Raw genomic sequence first — 17,743 nt, 5'->3', positions numbered from 1 at the left:
ATGTTGCAGCCTCTGGTGTGATAATTTGCCTGCAGGCACGTGTGTCCCTGTGCTGTGATCCTGTCAGAAGCTAGGCCATGTTGGGCTGGATCAGAGTGTGGACAGGAGGCCTCCAAGGACAGGCTGACACCGAATCCACTGCAGGCAGTGATGCTGTTAAGCAGGAGGTGGTACTGTGGGCTCTGCCAGAGGACCCCATGCCATGCTGCACTGCTGCTGGAGGCCTGCTTGCCTGGGTGCAAGCTGCTGTTGCTTTAAGCACGTTAACAAAATATGACCTGGCAGTTTTCTTCAGGAAAAAAAAAACAAAACCAAAATCAAAACAAACCAAAACAAACCAACAGAAAAAAAAACAAAACAAAACAAAACAAAACAAAACAAAAAACAAACAAACAACCCCCCCCAAAAAAAACCACCACCAACAACAAAAAACCACAAAAAACCCAAACAAACATAGCACAAGCCCAAAGGTACTGTCCTGCCCAAGTCCCAGGATGGATGTCTGTATTTAGTTCGCTTCTTCCTGCTGGACAATGTATTTCTCTTCAACCCTGGCTCCAAACTGTTGATACTATTGCTCTTCAGCTGTTATTTCCTGTTCCAGAGCTGGAGGCCTTCTCTAATTAGTGAGACAGTTTGAAGGGTTCTGGAAGGAAAGATAAATAGGAAATGGAAAAAGAAGAGGGAAAGATAGAAAAAAAGCAAATAAGCAAACAACCTCCACGACCTCCAGCATAAAACCTGTCCCCAGGAAGGGCATGACTGCTTCACAAACAGCAAAGATAGCTTTCCCAGGCCCTGTGGGATGGCACATTCATCTCCTGGGGAGAAGACACTGAAGCTCCTCCATCAGCTCCTCAGGCAGCAAGGGCACTGCAGAGATCACTGAGAAGAAAAGAATGTGAAAGCAGGGACAACAGGACAGCAGCCTGAGAAGGGTCCTGGTAGCCGTGGGGGAAGAGAAAGAGAAAGCTGGCTCCTCTTTCTCTTGCCTGTTAATCTCACATCCTTAGGATCCATTTCCAAAGTGTGCCTGTGAAACTGAACTGAAAGTGGTGTCATTTCTGAAACTGCTTCTGGCAGTAGCCATCTCCCTTTAAAAACTTACTGGGCTTGCCCCGGCTCCAAGACTTGCACAACAGAAGGGAATACACGTTTTTCACAGATACTTTCTTTTGCACAGAAAAACCCCCAAACCCCTCAACACTATTTTGTGCTTCTTTGTGAAGAATAATTGCCAAGGTGATGTTCGCAGGACCCTGGAAAGTGATAAAGGTGAGGTGAGTGGCCAGCTGCGAGTAACAGTGCTCATCAAATAGACTACTGCAAGGCAAAGCAGCAAAAATTCCTCTGTGCCTGCCAGTTAGGGAAGCAGCTAACTCTGAAACTGCATACTCAGAAAACTCTTACTTTGTTTACCCACCCAGAGTTTCTTATTGTCATCTATGACACAAGTACAGGTCCATTTTGGGCAGTGGTTTTAACGTAAGGGGATGAATATCTAGATATTTTCCACTGGAAATGTATTGCTGTGAGCACTAAAATTGAGCTGCTTCTCCTGGGCCACTCTGAAACTATCCATGGACCTTTCCCAGCCCCTGCCAGACAGCAGCCACTGAGGTGGAGTTTTAAGGACAGAGATCTAGTGTCTAGATAATTATCCTGAAGATTGGTCTCTACAAGTTAAGGTGCTGAGCACAAAGACATGCCAAACTGGCTGAGTTCTGAGCTTACATGGCCAAATGGGTTTGTATTGGTCAGCTGGTGCTCCAGAAAGGCAGAAATGGATGTACAATTTCCTTCCCTGATACACAGCTCCTTCCCTGGATATGCAATCTCCTTCACTGAACACTTTTATAGTTGGTGTCATCCCTCAGCAGAAGTGCTGAGAAGACCTCAAGATACTGATCCCAAAAGGAAGGTGACATGACTAAGGTTGTCTATGCTTTAAGAAAAGAAAATGGTGGAGTTTTTTTTGTGAGGGTGGTGGAAGGCAAGCTGCTCTTATTTTGCCTCAAGTGCTTTGTACAACTAGTGCTGCAGCAAGCTCTGCACACACACACACACAGATGCTGTTGAAGTCACTGTGCAGGCTCTGTGCAGCCACACATCACCTGTCCTTTGGAGAGTCTTAGCTTCTGCCATCAGGTGAGGAATTCACAACATCCCCATTGAAATTACCTCCAGATCAGCCCTGAAGTTAAGGCCAGCCTGCAGTACCAGGCCTGGGAGTGTGGTGGTCTGGCAACAGGCTGGTGTGGGGCGGATGTGTAAGCACAGAGCTTACCATGTTCAGGGACAAAGTCAGGCTGACTTACCATGTTCTGCAGGGAACACCTAAGCTTTAGTCCTAAACTTGGTATTGTAAAGTTTTGGGAATGAGCTCTATCAACATGAGTGTCCTTATGCTGTTGGAACTAGTGATTGATGGTGGTGGCTTTCCACTGTGAAACAGAGTAAGCAGCACTCACGTGAAATCCATGGGTGATCTGGTGCTTGTGGTGCATTAATTTAAACATTGCATGAGCCCTTTAGTGGTGGTTTGAATTTTAGAAAACAAGCAGAGCAATAGAGGAAGAATACAGGTAGAGTGGAGCATTGTGTGTTGTGCAAATGTAGTCTTCCACTGCAGATGTCTAAGTGTTCTGATGGTTTGTGTAATGACTTTTTTTTTTTTTTTTTTTTTTTTTTTTTTAAGATGTGAAAAACATCAATGCTGAAAACATCAATGCTGCTCTGGGAAAGACTGTGAACACCCTTATAAACAGGAAAATGATATGAAGCAATTCAAGAGAGATTAAAGAATGTCTGGAAAACAACAGTACAAGTTCCAACTTGGAAAAATGCAAACCGGAGAAGAACAATTTGAAACTCAAATATGCAGCAGGAATAAATTGTGTTGAGGAGATCTAGGAATGATAGTAGCTAGCTGACTGGAAGTGGTATTTCTTAAGCTGCAGAAGTGGGCAATGAGTGGAAAGGCATCCTCTTACATGTGGGAAGGCAAAGCATGTGGAATATTGCTCTGAGTCCCAAGTATTGCACTTCTAGGCAGACAGAGGCATGCTGGAGGGGATTCAAGAACAGCAACCAAAAAAACAGGGGGGACATTGTCTGTGAATATGCCATTCCTAAATTTTTCCTCATAAAGTAGTCAGAAGATGACAAAAAGGGAATATAGTAACTGTCACCAGTGTTAGAAAAAAAGTAAATTCTAAACAGATTTACTTAAGGATGTATGCAGGGGGATAATCAGGAGTAATGGGAGTGCTCCTGTAAAAGCAACATTGAACTGAATCTCAGGAATCTCCTCGATGGAGATATGTGCAATGCCTTGCAAGGAAGTGGTGGAAACTTCATTCCTTGGGGACACCTAACACTTGACCACACAAAGCACTAGGAAGTTTATTAGGGGAAATGACTGCATTGGATGGCGGGGGAAGTATGATACAAAAGATCACTTTCAATTTATCTGAATATATGATATGAATGGGAAAATATGTACCAGGATGTTTGTGATTTCCACATTCAACAGGCTTAAGCTGCTTTTCATTTATAGTAATGAGAGACCAATTTATTCCCAAAAGGTTCCTCTTTTTTTCCACTCTACCAACTGTACCTTTCATAATTTGTGCTGTGAAGCAATAACCTTAGAGCATAGAGGACTGGGAGTCTTTTTCTCAGAATAAGCAATGAATAAGCAATCGCTTTGTCAGAAAATCTCATTTTCTGGATGACTGATGCCAAAACATAAGGCAGAAGGTGGTCATGTTGACTTAGTGGGTATCACCTCAGTATGATGTTCCTTCACTGGGAAGCAGCTTGGTGTTCTTCATAGAGTCAGCTGGCTTTTATCAGTTCCCACATGGGTCAAGAGCAACTTGCATTTGCCATTAAAATTGGCAGCCAGAATGAGTTGTCCTGGTTGTTTGATTGGAATGCTTAAAAGCCATGCTATGCCTACAAAAAGACAAACAGAAAGTTATACACGCAACAAAAAAGAGTTTACAGCCACAATCTTTTGCAAAGCACACCCCTCCTATCTGTGGAAGTGCTTCCCCATCCCGCCGGGCGCACAGCAAGTGGTGCGTTCCTGTGGGATCTGAAGGCTTTCAGCGTTGCCTAGGTATTGGGAGATCAGGTGGTCAAGCTGTAGCTTCAGAGCAATAGGAGCTAACCAGGGAGAGTAGAAAAAGATAGAAATGTGCATCTGGCTGTGCTGCAAACCCAGCCTCGAGCAGCTGCTCCAGAGGTGTCCCTTTGCTGCAGCACTGGGTTAGTCCTGTGCTCATTAGCTTTGACAGTCTCTCTTGACAGTGTGCCCTCTATATAATCTAAAGCTGTGCTTGGGAGATAAGGGCTTTGTGTACTGGTTATAAACAGCGAGGCTGGAGTGGAAATTCACAGGGCTGCAAGTCAGAGAGTAGCTTTGCAGCTACATTGAGAAAGCTGTAGAAAGGGTGAGGGCTCCTTCTCTGTGCACATTCAAAGCAGCTTCTCCTCCACTCTCTCACAGGGCATTTGTTTGTGCTTTGTGTTCTGCCCCTGCCAACACAAATCCTTGCACTGAAAGGTTTTTCTTGTTTTATTCTGGAGTCACTTTGAATGCATTGTCCTCTCCCAAGTGCTTTGTACTTCTGACAAAACAAGGTGCTTGTATAACATTGCCGGGGTGGGGGGAATAGCAGGATTGGAGGAAAAACACTTACCTTGAGAAACTTTTAAGAATCTAGTTTTATTTTGTGTCTCAGATCAAAGGCTGATTTATTCTTGAAATGTCCATAGTTCCTTGGTATTTGTCTTCTTGCACCTCTTTGGCTCTTAATTGGTTTGGAAAATTCCCATGTTTATTCATTATGAGAGTCCTGAGAGCCCTTCCACCATCATTCTTGCCCTGCATCTTATCAGATCTCAGGGAAAAGCTGGACTTAGCAAGTTCTTTTTCATTAAAAGAAAAAGGAAAATCTAACACTTCTATGTGGGTGAAATGAATAGAGCTGCAAGTGATTCTCAGTAAAGGATAGGTAAGAGTTTGGTAAGAGAATATTGTCTAATATAGGTATGGGATTTGTCTAATATTGTTTAATAGGTATGGGTTTGGTAAGAGAATATTGTCTAATAGCCTTGGAAGTCATCTAAAGATATAGCAGTAAGAATGGAGACATCAGCTATGGAAGGGTGCACAGCCATTGAGCTTCCTACTCTCCTGTCTGCCAGCTTTTGTGTTGTCCCAGACTAATATTCCATTTCACTCACCCACCTGCTTGGTGGTTTTCAGTGGGCTTGTCAAGGCAAACAAGGTGAAAAACATGGGAAGCTAAAGAATAGGTTTCTAACCATTATCCTGTTTAGAGCAATATTTTATGGCTCTGATGCAGGATTCTACTCTGTTGAAGTCCCCAGAGTGAAGAATTGAAAGAACAAGCTGTTTATCTTTGATTCAGCATTCTTACTGGACTCCAGCATCCAAACTGTTTTCCATTCCTGAGGTTTCTGTGTATCATCTCTCAAACACAGCATCTCCTTGTCTGGGACCATGGGACCTTGGTATGGCCACCCTTCCTTCACTTTTACTGAAGCATCCTGGCTGCTGGTAACATTGATCTTCTCAAGTCTCCTAAACAACAACCTCTTTTTTGGATCCTTGCTTTGACCACTACATTGCTCATCTCTTTGCTTAGTTTTGCTGGATGACTCCTTCCCAATTTTGCTGGCCCTACCCTTCTTGTCAAACAAATCGATCCCCCAGGGGCCTTTTGCAAAGGTGACCTGGCTGTCACACCCCAAAACCCCATTCTGGCTGGGACACATTCCTCTCAGGTGTCTTTGGATACTCAAAAAGCTGCCACTCCCCACACTTCACCAGCACCTACCAGGTATGTCAGGAGCTGAGGCTGCATGGTCAGTGCCAAATATAGTCCTTGTGCTATTGATATTTTGTCCTTCCCTCTCTCCTTCACATGAACCTAAACAAAAGTGAGATTGTGCAGAGGATATTCATGTGACTTCATTCATTTCAGGCTACTAAATCAGATGGAGTCAGTTAGGTTCCCTACAGAGTCAATAAAGGAAGACAACAACTAATAAACCTCCTAAGCTGTCCTACCCTTCTCCACCGATTGCATAAGGAGCTTATTTTATCTAACTTAGGTAACAAATATATCCACCTGATGATAATAATAAAAATATCACCCTTCCTGTTTATGTCTAGCTTCTTCTCTGAGAAATAAAGTGTTGGGGAATTATGTGTGTAGTAAAGAAAGGCAGGCACAGGGAGCAAGGAGGAGAGAAACTGAGGGGAGATGAGAATGAGAGATGGGGGTGATATGAAGGGAAGAACAGGAGATGAGATGAGGTAGTTGAAAGGATCCTCAGGAACAAATAAACTTGGGAGATGGAAGTGGAGGAAAGATAATTGCAGAAGACACATGGAAGGAAAAGAGAAGTAAGCAGCAGGAGGCAATATGATGCTTATCAGAAGAGTGTTTGGGAGTGGGCAGGAAGGAAGCAGCCACCAGGAAGGAAAGATACATTCAAAGTGATAACAAATGTGAGTCTGGGGTAGAAGGGAAGTGATACTAAAAGGCCTGAGAAGGGAAGGAAAGGAGAAGAGGAAAGGGAAAGGGAATAGGAAGTATCACTGCTGTGATACTAAAAAGCCTGAGAAGGGAAGGAAAGGGGAAGAGGAAAGGGAAAGGGAATAGGAAGGGGAAGGGGAATGAAAGATAGTGAGTTCAGGAAACAAATTCTTACAAATTTTAAAGGAATGACACTGTGTTAGAGGAAGGTTTGGTTGAATCCAGTGACAGAAATGGTCAGACAGGGAAAAAAAAAAACAAAAAAACAGCTGTAAGTGGAGGACAAATGAACAGAGGAAAGGCACTAAAAGTAGAGTAGGCACAGAAACCAAGGGTCTTGGCTTGCTGTCTTGGAGTCTTTCCAGGGACTTTAGTGGGAGCAGATTTGGGCCTGGAGCATTTGAAATGACTGTTGCACAGATTTTAGTCAGAACTCATTCTCATAACCCTATGTAAAAATTATGTACCTTCAAAGCTTTTGTGGATCTGTATGTATGCAACCCCAACCCTGCCAATTCCTGCACTGTAAAAACCTAGATGATTGCTGCACCCTCTGGGGACTGCATAGGATTTGAGCTCTCCAAGTATGTAAACACTCGCTGTTTGGGTTGCACCTTGCCACTGCAAATAGAACCACTGACCTACAAAGTACAGCAGCTTAACTGCAGCTTAACTCTCTGTAAAATAGATACAGATCCAAGGTGTCACAGAGTCGACCCAAGACTTCTCGTTGTCCACACAAAGCAGCAGTTTCCAGCTGGAATGTTCCCTGTACTTTTTTACTGAATTTCTGATCTGTGATTTTGGAAGGCTGTTCTCTGCCAGAATGTTTTGGCCCTTTCTTTCCTTCATCCCCTTTCCTCCTAAGGAATGACCACAGTGCCTCTGAAAGCAAACAAAGCACAGGACAGGTTTGGCAAGACCTTTCAAAAGGAAAATATTCCCTCTCCATCTGAGTGGTTATGAATAATATTCTCCATAGCACATTTAGTTCAGACTTCAAAGCCGTTGTAGCTGAGGTTGTGTCAAAGTTGATTTGAAACACAGACTGACAAAATGAAAGCACTCATAGGAAATACAATTCTTGCCCAGAACAGATTTTCAGAGTACCTGTGGCCACCTGGGCTAAGCTGCTTTTATAAATTATTAGATTTCTCTGCTCAACACCCCCTTCTGGCTTTCTGTCCATCATTGCTCTTCCATAGGGAAGTGTGGCTTTTAATGTTGCCTCCAAGAAAAACAAAGGGTGCAAATCTGCTGAGCATCTTCAGAAATGGTCCCTCTGCAGCATCATCAGCACCTGGCCCTGCTGCCCCGGGCACTGCTGTCCCAGTGTGATGATTTTTCTCTGGGCTGCAGTAATTTGCCTGCTATCAAGCTGCTTTTGATGATGATCAGAGCTGAAAACAAGGCTAGATGAAATCTGCTTGTCTAATTTGTGTTCCTACCTCACCCTCTGTAAGCACTCAGCCTCTCACCCTTTGCCCTCCTCCTGAGAAGAGAGCACTTGCTGAACCGAGATGTACCACCCTGCTCTGATGCCAGGGTGATAGACATGAAACAAAAAGCACATGAATGTAGGCAGCCAGCAGCCCTATCACTGCTGGATGGAACTCAGTCACTGTTAGACTGTTAGCATGTTGTGCTCTCTGGGCATGATATTGCCCTTTCCAAGCTCTGGCAATGTGTGCTCCTTCTCCAAGCCAAATAGAGATGGCTCCATCTAATTGAAAAACCCTCCAAAACGTAAAACTCCACAGGGAGACACAGCACACAGTTGGTACAGAATGTTCAGGAGTCCATCTTGCTGTGAGAAAAGCAGGAAGTGTTTTTTTTTCCCCTTCTCTTGGCCACAGATTGATGGCACATTGTCTGCATTTACCTCCTTTGGCTGTGGCTTTCTGACAGTGATAACCCCAGAGCTACAGAACAAGGATGGCCAGTACCTATCTGTGGACAGAATGGGTTCTTGTCAACCTTCTGTGCCTGTCTGCTCTTCAGTGAGACCTCTGGGTGTCTCCTATCAACTGACTGCTTTTGTGTTTGGGTATGTGTATGCACATGTAAGTGGCCTGTAATGGGTATGGAGCAATTTTAGCACCTCTAGGCTCTAGAAGAAATGGCCCAAATCAGAATGATTAAAAAAAAAACAACAAAACCCACCCAAAATAAAGAGAGAGGACAGCAGAGCAAATTTTCTCTGTAGTTCTAAGAGGGGTTTTGTGGGATTTTTGTAGAGGTAGAAACTGGGTTGAGTTCTGTCATGAGCTGCTGAGGCTGAAATCTGCTTTTGGCTCAGAGGCCACCTCAGATGAGAGGTGCAGACCCAGATTTTGGAAAAATGCACGTGCCTCTGCTTTTGGATGCCAGCAACCTGTTTTTGCAGAGGCACGGAGTTGTTTTTTGATCTCAGTAGGAGTTCTGGGTGCATTAATGCTCATGCAAATCAGGCTGCAGGTATCTAAAAGTTGGGCAGCCAAAAGCACAGACGCCCCATATTTTCAGGTTGTTTATTACATAATCACAGCTCAAAAATCTCTCTGCATTTAATTTTGTCATGTTGATAATACTGTGACTCTAAAATGTTCTTCAAGTGGACCCTGGGATGAGACTTAAGCCTTCATTTAGCTGGAGAAAAAGGATCCCTGTCAGTGACAGCAATACTTCCTGTATTACAGGAAAATGTGTATCAAAAGATCTAAAGTTTTCTTCTTATTCTCCTTGCCCATCCTATGACCCTGGATATATATTGAGTAAATTCTCTGTGGTCCTTGTTGTGCACACCAAAAATAGTAATCTTGAAGACATGCTCTGAGCTGTTCTTAGTGTTTGCAACACCCTGCAGGGAGATGGTCATAGTTTTGCTCAGTGGCTAAGGTGAATGTTTTTGGGAGAAATGCTGGTTCAAGGCAAAGAAGATCAGATTTTTTTTCCCTTGAAAAATAAAAAAAAGCCAAGCATTTCTTATTATCTTAAAATGCTATACATGATCCAGAATGATATAGTCTTCTTCTTATTCCTGTTAATGAATATCTTCCTTATAGAAATTTAGGTCAATCTTTAAATGAAAATTTCCATCCTGAAGTGAAAAAGCAAAAAGTTTCCATTTGACATTTCTGGAACAAATAATTTTCAGGAATGCCAGACTAAACTTTTTCAATGCTACATTTTTTTTTCCTGCTTGTTTTCAGCTGGAACCCTTTGCTTCACTTGACCTGAACTTGCAGTTCTTGACAGTCCATCTGAAATGGCTTTTTCCCAGAAAATACACTATTCACAAAAATAGCTCATGCAGCTGAACTCAGGCAGAGGATTTTAGTCTCATCTGGTTGGTTACTGATTTGTAAACTGGCCAGCAGCCTGTAGCCTGGTAGCCAAGTTGTCAAATTTTTCTTTATTTCTGCTGAATGAACTTCTAGGAAGTGCAGTGAGTAAGCAGGGCTCTGTTTCATTAGGCAGCACACATCCATGTAAAGCCAAGCTCACCCATGCTGCAAAGAGCATGTTTTTACCAGGTAATGAAATCAGCTGAACAAAAAGGTATTTGAGGGCTGCAAATAAACTAGAAGCTTCTGCTGAAAAGATAATTGAGAGAGCATGTGCCTTGTCCAAAGGAAATGAAAGCAACAAGAGGGTAAGGATAAGAGACTGGGAGGTAACATGAGGTATGTTTGGATGCTGGCTTGGGATTTTCTTCAAGGATAACAGGCAGTAACTGCTGGGGAGCTCCTGTGCAACCCTCCTGTAGGAGTCTGCTACCTGACTTTAAGGTGGTGTTTTTATTCTCCTCAACTTCCTCACTGGAAACTTGGTGCCGGTGATAGAAAAGATTGGATATCAAAATGTGCCCAATTAAATTATTTAAACTTTCACAGTTTCTTTTCTGTTGTGTGCCTGATGCAGAAAATAAAAGTCGGTATTGGTGGCCATGATGAGGAATTTCCAAGCGGATTTTTTTTGGATAGGTCCAAGGGATGAGGGTTGGAAAGTTTGGGCATTGGACAGCCCAGCTGCTTCCCCAGGCCAGCCACACTGCACTTGCAGGTAGTGCAAGCAGCCGGGACCCAGGCAGCTCACCTGGGCTGCCCAAGGGGCTGGAGGAAACCCACCTCTCACCCTCTGAGATGCTACCAATGAGGCACTGCTGCCGTCATGTTGTGACAAACTCAGTTTTTTCTGATGGACTAGAGATCCATGAGAAGTCTTCCACGGGGGTGGCATTGCCAGCTCTGCCGTGGGCTCGGGAAGGAGGGAGCAGGCAGGCCTGTTCTGGCAGGCTGTGAGGGGAGAGCGCTGGAAGCGCCCCAGCTGCACTGCTCTCCTCGCCCACCCGCAGCGGATCCCTGCCCGGCCTCCTCCTCCAGCCACACCTCCGGAGCAGGGAGAGGAGCCTGGCCTGGCATGAAACCACCATGTCCTGGGGGCACCAGGCCCAGCCGGGCCTGGGAGGCCATTGTCCCACTCTGCTCTACTCTGGGGCAGCCTCACCTTGAATATTGTGTGAAGTTTTGGATACCACAATGTAATGAAGACAAAAAGCCATTAGACAGTGTCCAAAGGAGGGCACGAGGATGGTGAAGGGCCTTGAGGGAAAGCCGTGTGACTTGGCACTTGGTCTGTTCAGCTGGAGGAGACTGAGGGCAGACAGCGCAGTCACAGCTTCTCCTGAGGGGAGGAGGAGGGGCAGGCACTGAGCTCTGCTCTCCGGGACCAGGGACAGGACCCGAGGGAACGGCTGGAGCTGGGTCAGGGGAGGATCAGACTGGCTGTCAGGGAAAGGTTCTTCCCGCAGAGGGTGTTGGGCACTGCCCATGCTCCCCAGGGAATGGTGATGGCCCCAAGGCTGCCAGCGCTCCGGGAGCATTTGGACAACGCTCTCAGGGATGCACAGGGTGGGATTGTTGGAGTGTCTGTGCAGGGCCAGGGGTTGGACTCAATGATCTTTGTGGGTCCTTCTCAACTCAGGATATTCCATGATTCTGCTAGTCATGAGTAGGGGGACGTTCCCCTTCCTCAGCCCTGCTCGGCTGCTGCTCTGCCCCAACTCCACAGTGGCTGCTCAAGGCAGGCACTGGAGACACAACCCTGGGCATTGCAGTCCCTCATGGGCACATGGATTGTCCTCCAAAGACAGGGAGCCCCCCCGTAGAGTGAGGACAAGGCTCCTGGGACAAGGCCTGCCACTAAGGGTGGTTTCAGAGGTTGCAACACAGATCTGGGCTTTGAGGAAGCTGTAACTACCACAGCATGTCCTCCTCTGCCCTGCTGTGCTGTCAGTTTCCCCCCAGGCACTCTATGAGAAAGTGAGCATGGATTTAATTGTTGTGGTGGCACAACATCCAGATGTTTTGAATACTTCTGTAGATTCCTCCTTGTTTGTGATGTGGTTAAGGCTGCTGGCAGCAAGGTGGGGATCATTTTATTTTGTGTCAGAGGAGAGAAAGTGATAACCCGCTGTGATAGATTGGTGCCTGCTTCTTGCTGGGGCCACCACTGCTGCCATCAGTGCTGGGTGGGAGGGTGAGGGCTGGAGATGCAGGGGACCCCAGAGAACCTTTGGTGAGAGGAACACAGCCTGGGGCAGGCACACTAGCTTGGTGGTGAAGGCTTCTGGGCTCAGCCCTTGGCAGGGGGCTGAAGGTGCACATGAGCAGCCAGCAAGGGATTCTGCCTTGCTCTGCTCCATCTGATCACAGTCGTAGCTCTGGAATACAGATATCATACATATTTGATCCTAAACAAAACCTGACTTGGATCAGCACAACAGATGCAATTTTCCTGGGGGATCCTGGGTAAAGTACTGGGGCTAAACGGTGCCTCTCTGGCCTCACCCCCAGCTGGACACAGCCAGCGTAAGCCTTCCCCTTGTGGTCCCTGGCAGCCCACACCCAGCCACAGCCCCATGCACTGGGGTTACTGACTCCACTTGGGGCCCCTCAAGAATGAAGTCCCAGCCCTTCAGTTCAGCTGCTGGTAACTCCTGTGAAGTCCTGCTGTGTGGTGAACAGGGGGTAGTGGGATCAGGCGTGCAGGACAGGTCTGAGCATTAACCAGCATTAAAAAATGACTGCATGAAACAAAATGAAGTTGCTGTTTGAAATATTTGCTGCAACTGCTTGTGGAGGATTATGCATTGTGCTTTTTTCTGGTCTGGACTGGACATCCCAAGACACAGCTGAGATTGAAGCACCTCTTCTAGATGAGGATGTTGCTTTGGGTAGGCACTGCCTGCACCTGCCTTTAATGTCTAAATATGAATCATCACCTATTGCTCTCAGTCTGTCTGGTGATCATAGCTGGGCTCTCATCCTGATGATGGCTGCTGAGTTGGTGCTTCTGCATTCAATATTGGTAATGGATGTTCCAGTTCCCATCTGGGGCCAAGTATTTAATGTCCATCTGATTTCAGTCATGCTGTGCCAGTTTAACACACTGAGTTATAGACCTCTGCTTCTTGGGAAGGTCCTTTGGGGAACAACACACCATCACTGGCAGAAGCAGAAGTAGTTGCAGATCTAAGCTGGTTTTTCTGCAATCCTTCTGCCGTGAGTGCGTGCAGCTGTAACTTTCAGAAGGTTCTTTCTCATTTTATCTTTGTCTCCTTGATGGAATGAACAGTCCCTGAGCATCCTTTTCTCCCTTCCTAAGTTTGGGAGATCAGCTTTGCCTCTGTGGCTGTAGCTGTCCCACTGAGTTCCTCACCTTACCAGCTGAACTGGCTCCCTGAAAGTGAGTCCATATTGGAGGTGGGATTTTGTTTTGCTTAGCTTTAAAGAAGAAAAATGTTTGTGCATTTTATATATAGGCTAAGGGCCCACACAAGGAAAAAGTTTCTAATTGTTCCTGATGCAATGTGTTTGGCAGTAAGAAAAAAATGTGGGTGGGGAATACAACACCTACTGCAATTATCCTTCTTGCCTCCTTGTAGTGGGAGGGAAGAGAATGAAAGCAATTTGTCTTTGGCAGGCATTTGTGCTTTTCTCTCAGGCTCTGAAGCTGTTGACTATCAATGCAAACAAAGGTCTGCACACCTAGTGTCATACTTGTGTAAAGATGTAAAAAAAAATAAAAGCAGCTCGCAGAGTTAAATTAATTTGATTAATGACTCCTTACGTGCTGCTAAATGATGAAACTGAACCTCCAAAATCCCCTCAGTGTCCTTCTTGGACTTTACCAGGCAGCAAAGGACCAGAAGGGTTCAAGGTGAAGGGAAATGTCTTGGGGCAATCAGGGACATTAGGAAAGTACCTGCTGCCTCTGTGAAGAGAGCAACACCCACCTACCTTACATCATCTTTCCCCAGCTCATCTTCACTGAGGCTGTGAAGATCAAAATACTGGTGTGAGCTGGCAAGTGAATATCATGGGGATTTCAGAGCCTGGAAATTTCAGCAATCTTGTGTGGAGGTGGTTACTTCTATGGCCAACTCCTCATCAAAGATGAGATGGTGCTGTAAGTGTGTGTCGCACTGCCAAGGAAGCATCCAGGAGACTATGCTGTGTTTTGGATAATCAGATATAATGTGTACTGAAGTTAACTTTCTCTCCAGTGGATTTTTATCTTGGAAAAGATAGGGCTTCTCTCTAAAGCCTACAACAGGGTGGTCTTGACACAGGAGGCCACCACTGGCAGACAACATTATTGTTTGGAGATACATGGTGCTCATGGGTGAATAAAGGGGCAGCACAAATGAAAGCAGGGTCTGGCTCTGGGGACTTGGGTGTCCCATATGAATCATGGAAGTGCTACTTGTCTTCCATGTTCCTCTACCTTGCTCTTTTTCCTCTGCCTCCCATGAACTCCCCAACAAAGGAGCTACAGACCCTTTTGAAACAAAACTGTTGGGTCCCTCTAAGATGGCTGCACAGAGCAGTTGGAGAGGTCATAATTGAAAGGTAGAAAGTAAGTGGTGAGGGCTGCAGCTGAAAGCCTCAGAGAGCTGTGCACATATGAGCTCTTCTGAAGCACAGATAGCAGAACAGCCACAATGTCTGACAGTGTGCAAAGACTGCCTCAGGAATTTACTTTTCCAGCCTGGTTTGCTCAAGAGTGAAAATATTTGTGGGTGTGTTGGGTTAGATGTCATGGGAGGCAGATGGCCACGGAGAGCTGGCCCAAGTGGGATCCAGCTGGGCTGTGGTTTCCTGCTCTGCTCCCTACTTTGGGATGTTTTTTCCCACTATCCATCTTACAGCAGCACTGCTGTTTGTGTGGTTGGGCAATGAGTCAGACCGAGGAGCTGAAAACCAGCCTCTTCCTTCTGTGCAGGTTATTTTCACCAGGTCAGTGTGCATGGCAGCTGCCAAAGGGCTGGTGCTGGCACCAGGAGGGATGTGAGAGTAGGTGGGACAACCTGGGTGTATCAGACTAACATCTGAGGCTGCAGAGAGAGACTCCTTATTGTAGATTAGGGTGAGGCAGGTTGTGTTGGCTGCTCCCAAGGACGTGTAACAGGAGCAGAAAGAACTGGGGAGCTGGTTCTTTACTATGTTTTTATCATTTTTCCCCTTGTTAGTCGCAGATGGAGCTGTGTGTTCCTCCGCTTTCTACAGGTGCTCCTGGCAGCAGTGTATTGTCTCCTGCTGCTTTGTAACAACTACTCACAGTTGCCCCTGGGCTGATACCTCTTCTTTCCCACACAGACACATCCATTCCTGTAATTGGATGGATTTACCAATATGTTCTCAATTTGGTTAAACATTAGGACATTGTCAATTTTCACAGAGGCAAAAGGCAGCCAATACACTCAGAGACAGTTCCTGTGTCCACGGCCTGTGATTTTTATTCAATAATGTTTTGTTTCAGCATCCATAAGATTTAAATTACAAGCAAATCATTTGCCCAATTGGTCACATTATTACCACAGCTCTTAGTTTGGTGGAGGACAGGAGCAGATGTCACCTCTGAGATGTCCCCACTCCTGGCAAAGCTGGGCTTTGGGAGAGACTCAGTTATAGCACAAAGCCTGCGAATTTTTCATGTGGCTTCCTAGGGATGCTGCCAACACTGCAGTGAAACAGGAGATCAAAAGAGCAAAAGACAACAGGACATTTATTTTGTGGATTGGAAATTGCTCACTCATTGCATACAGACCACATGTGGCTGTGACCCACAGGAGGCATCTGTTTTACATAAAAAGAATCAAGGTGGAAGAAGTAGAAGTGAACTAGATGCTTGTTTTCTGATTAGGACTGCTTAAATTGCTCTTGAAGAGGTGAATGAATTGATTTTCCCCTTTGCTTTTCTGGTAATAAGCCTTGGGGTCTAACGAGCTCATTACAAATAGCCTTGTGCCCATCGCTAACAGGTGAAGAAGAGCAGAATTTCTCTTCCTTCCCCTTCCCCTCTGCAGCAGCAGCAGCTACAGCTGTTCAGCAAAACCTCAAAACACTTTTTTTTTTTTTTCCCAAAAGATGACTTCCCAACCCAAGGCACAAGGCTTGGTTGATGTTTTGTGGAGGAAGGATGAAAAAGGACAGAGCTGAAACACTTCTCTCTTTTGTAAACAAAAGCTGGAAGAAAAAGAGGTGTTTTGAATTTAAAGAAAATGTTTTCATTTGGAAAATGAATAATTTCCCGAAAGACTTATGGCTGAATGAAAAATGTTTCCTTCTTTGTGAAATTCTCTCAGATAACCATTTACCCTTTCACAATTGCCTCTCACACCCATAGCCATGTTCTGTTGTGGCTTTTCAGCAGGGACTGGGCATCTCTCCTCTACCCCTTCCCATGCAAAATCCACGGGTTTTGTTGACTTCATTGAAAACTGTAGGTTAATCAGTCCTTTAGGAAGTTGGACCATAGTTTCCTAAGTCTTGAGAAGGACTTGGCTTGTTTTTTTGAAGTGGGTCCTTTGTTTTGTACAACAGTCTTTTGCTGTGAAATTATCTCTATTGAAACTCTTCCAATTGGGAAATAAATGACTTGACAGCACTGGATGCCTCAGTCCTTGAGAAGCCTTAGGTCTGAGGCTGATTTTGTACTGTCAGTTCATCTGTGTTGGGATTTGATGGATGTCAAGACTGAATACAGGTCTCTGCAAAGTACCATCAAGATAAATTGTTGTGGTTTTCACTCCAGGGTGGGAATTGACTTGGTTGAGAAGGTTGCTGTGAGGGTTAAGTTTTACTTTTGTAGTGAACCCTCAATTTTTCCTGGGTAGGATATATTTTATGGACACTGCTCAGATCTCTATTTTGCACAGACTTTATACATCCCTGATTTCCATTGACTTTAGCAGAGCAAAGGTGTCACCTCATGCATGAAATTGTTACTGTCGGATGGCAGATCTCTCTGGCCCATTTTCCTCCTGTTCTGTGTAAGGTTGAGGAAATTTCAGTGGTGGGTCAGATTATGTGAACTAACTACTTGGTGAAGTCTTGGCCATGTGAAATTTGTCTGCCCATTAATTTTTCTTGCTTGCTGATTCCATGGAAATGTTAGGAGTGATCTAGAATGTGAGTTGGGGAGGAAGAATCTGTGAGGCAGCATGTTCCAAAGAGCATTCACCAACACTAAGAATATTTTGAAAAGAAATAAAGACACAGACAGCCTCTTTTGCTGATGTGCTTGTTACTGTATTTGCAGGCAATCTTCCAGGGTCATTCCTAAGTGGAAAGAGAACCTCCCACCCTAGCTGGAGGGTTGGAAGAAGCATGATTGTTGGGTTATCTGGGTTCTCATGGGACCAGAAGGACACCTCAATGTGTGTTCCTCCCTTTCCCCATTCTGTTTCATATCAGCCAGTTCTCAATAGACCGATGTGCTCTCTGGAACCTTTCCTGCAGGAAAGACCTGGTCAGCACCCCAAGAAACAAGTGTGGATGTGTCCTGCAGCTCTCTGGGCCAGGAGCAGCCCCTCCAGGAAGACACTAAGGAGCTTCAGTTCCTTCCTTGCTTACTATCTTACTTTGAAAAGACAGGTGTCTGCTAAGGAAGGCAGGAGCCTCTCTTGAAATGGAAAATGTAAACCCCCTCTCTCCAAATTATTATAATTTTGAAATTAAGGGGCTCTCAGGCAAAGGTATGGGAATAGGAATAACAGTTCTTTACTAGGAAAACTAAAGTAGTACAAAAAAAACCCCACCACTGACAGAGTCGGAATACAACCTGACACCCTCTTGGTCAGGGTGTTGGTAGCAGTCTGATTCCATGGTGGCTGCAGT

At 45.2% G+C, this 17,743-nt stretch overlaps 1 long non-coding RNA gene across 1 annotated transcript; it reads right to left on the bottom strand.

Annotated features, from left to right (window-relative positions):
- Positions 1-462: 462 nt before the first annotated feature.
- Positions 463-8,728, bottom strand: LOC137474165 (uncharacterized). Its single transcript, XR_010999208.1, has 3 exons — positions 5,874-8,728; positions 3,791-3,960; positions 463-646 (listed from the first exon to the last, which is right to left on the bottom strand). It is a non-coding gene; the product is annotated as an uncharacterized lncRNA (long non-coding RNA).
- Between the last annotated feature and the right edge of the window lie 9,015 nt (positions 8,729-17,743).

The sequence above is a fragment of the Anomalospiza imberbis genome, chromosome 5 (assembly GCF_031753505.1).
Source record: "Anomalospiza imberbis isolate Cuckoo-Finch-1a 21T00152 chromosome 5, ASM3175350v1, whole genome shotgun sequence".
In the NCBI taxonomy this organism is placed as follows: Eukaryota; Metazoa; Chordata; class Aves; order Passeriformes; family Viduidae; genus Anomalospiza; species Anomalospiza imberbis.
The sequence above is the reverse complement of the archived record's forward strand: the minus strand, read 5'-3'. Positions and strand labels throughout refer to the sequence as shown.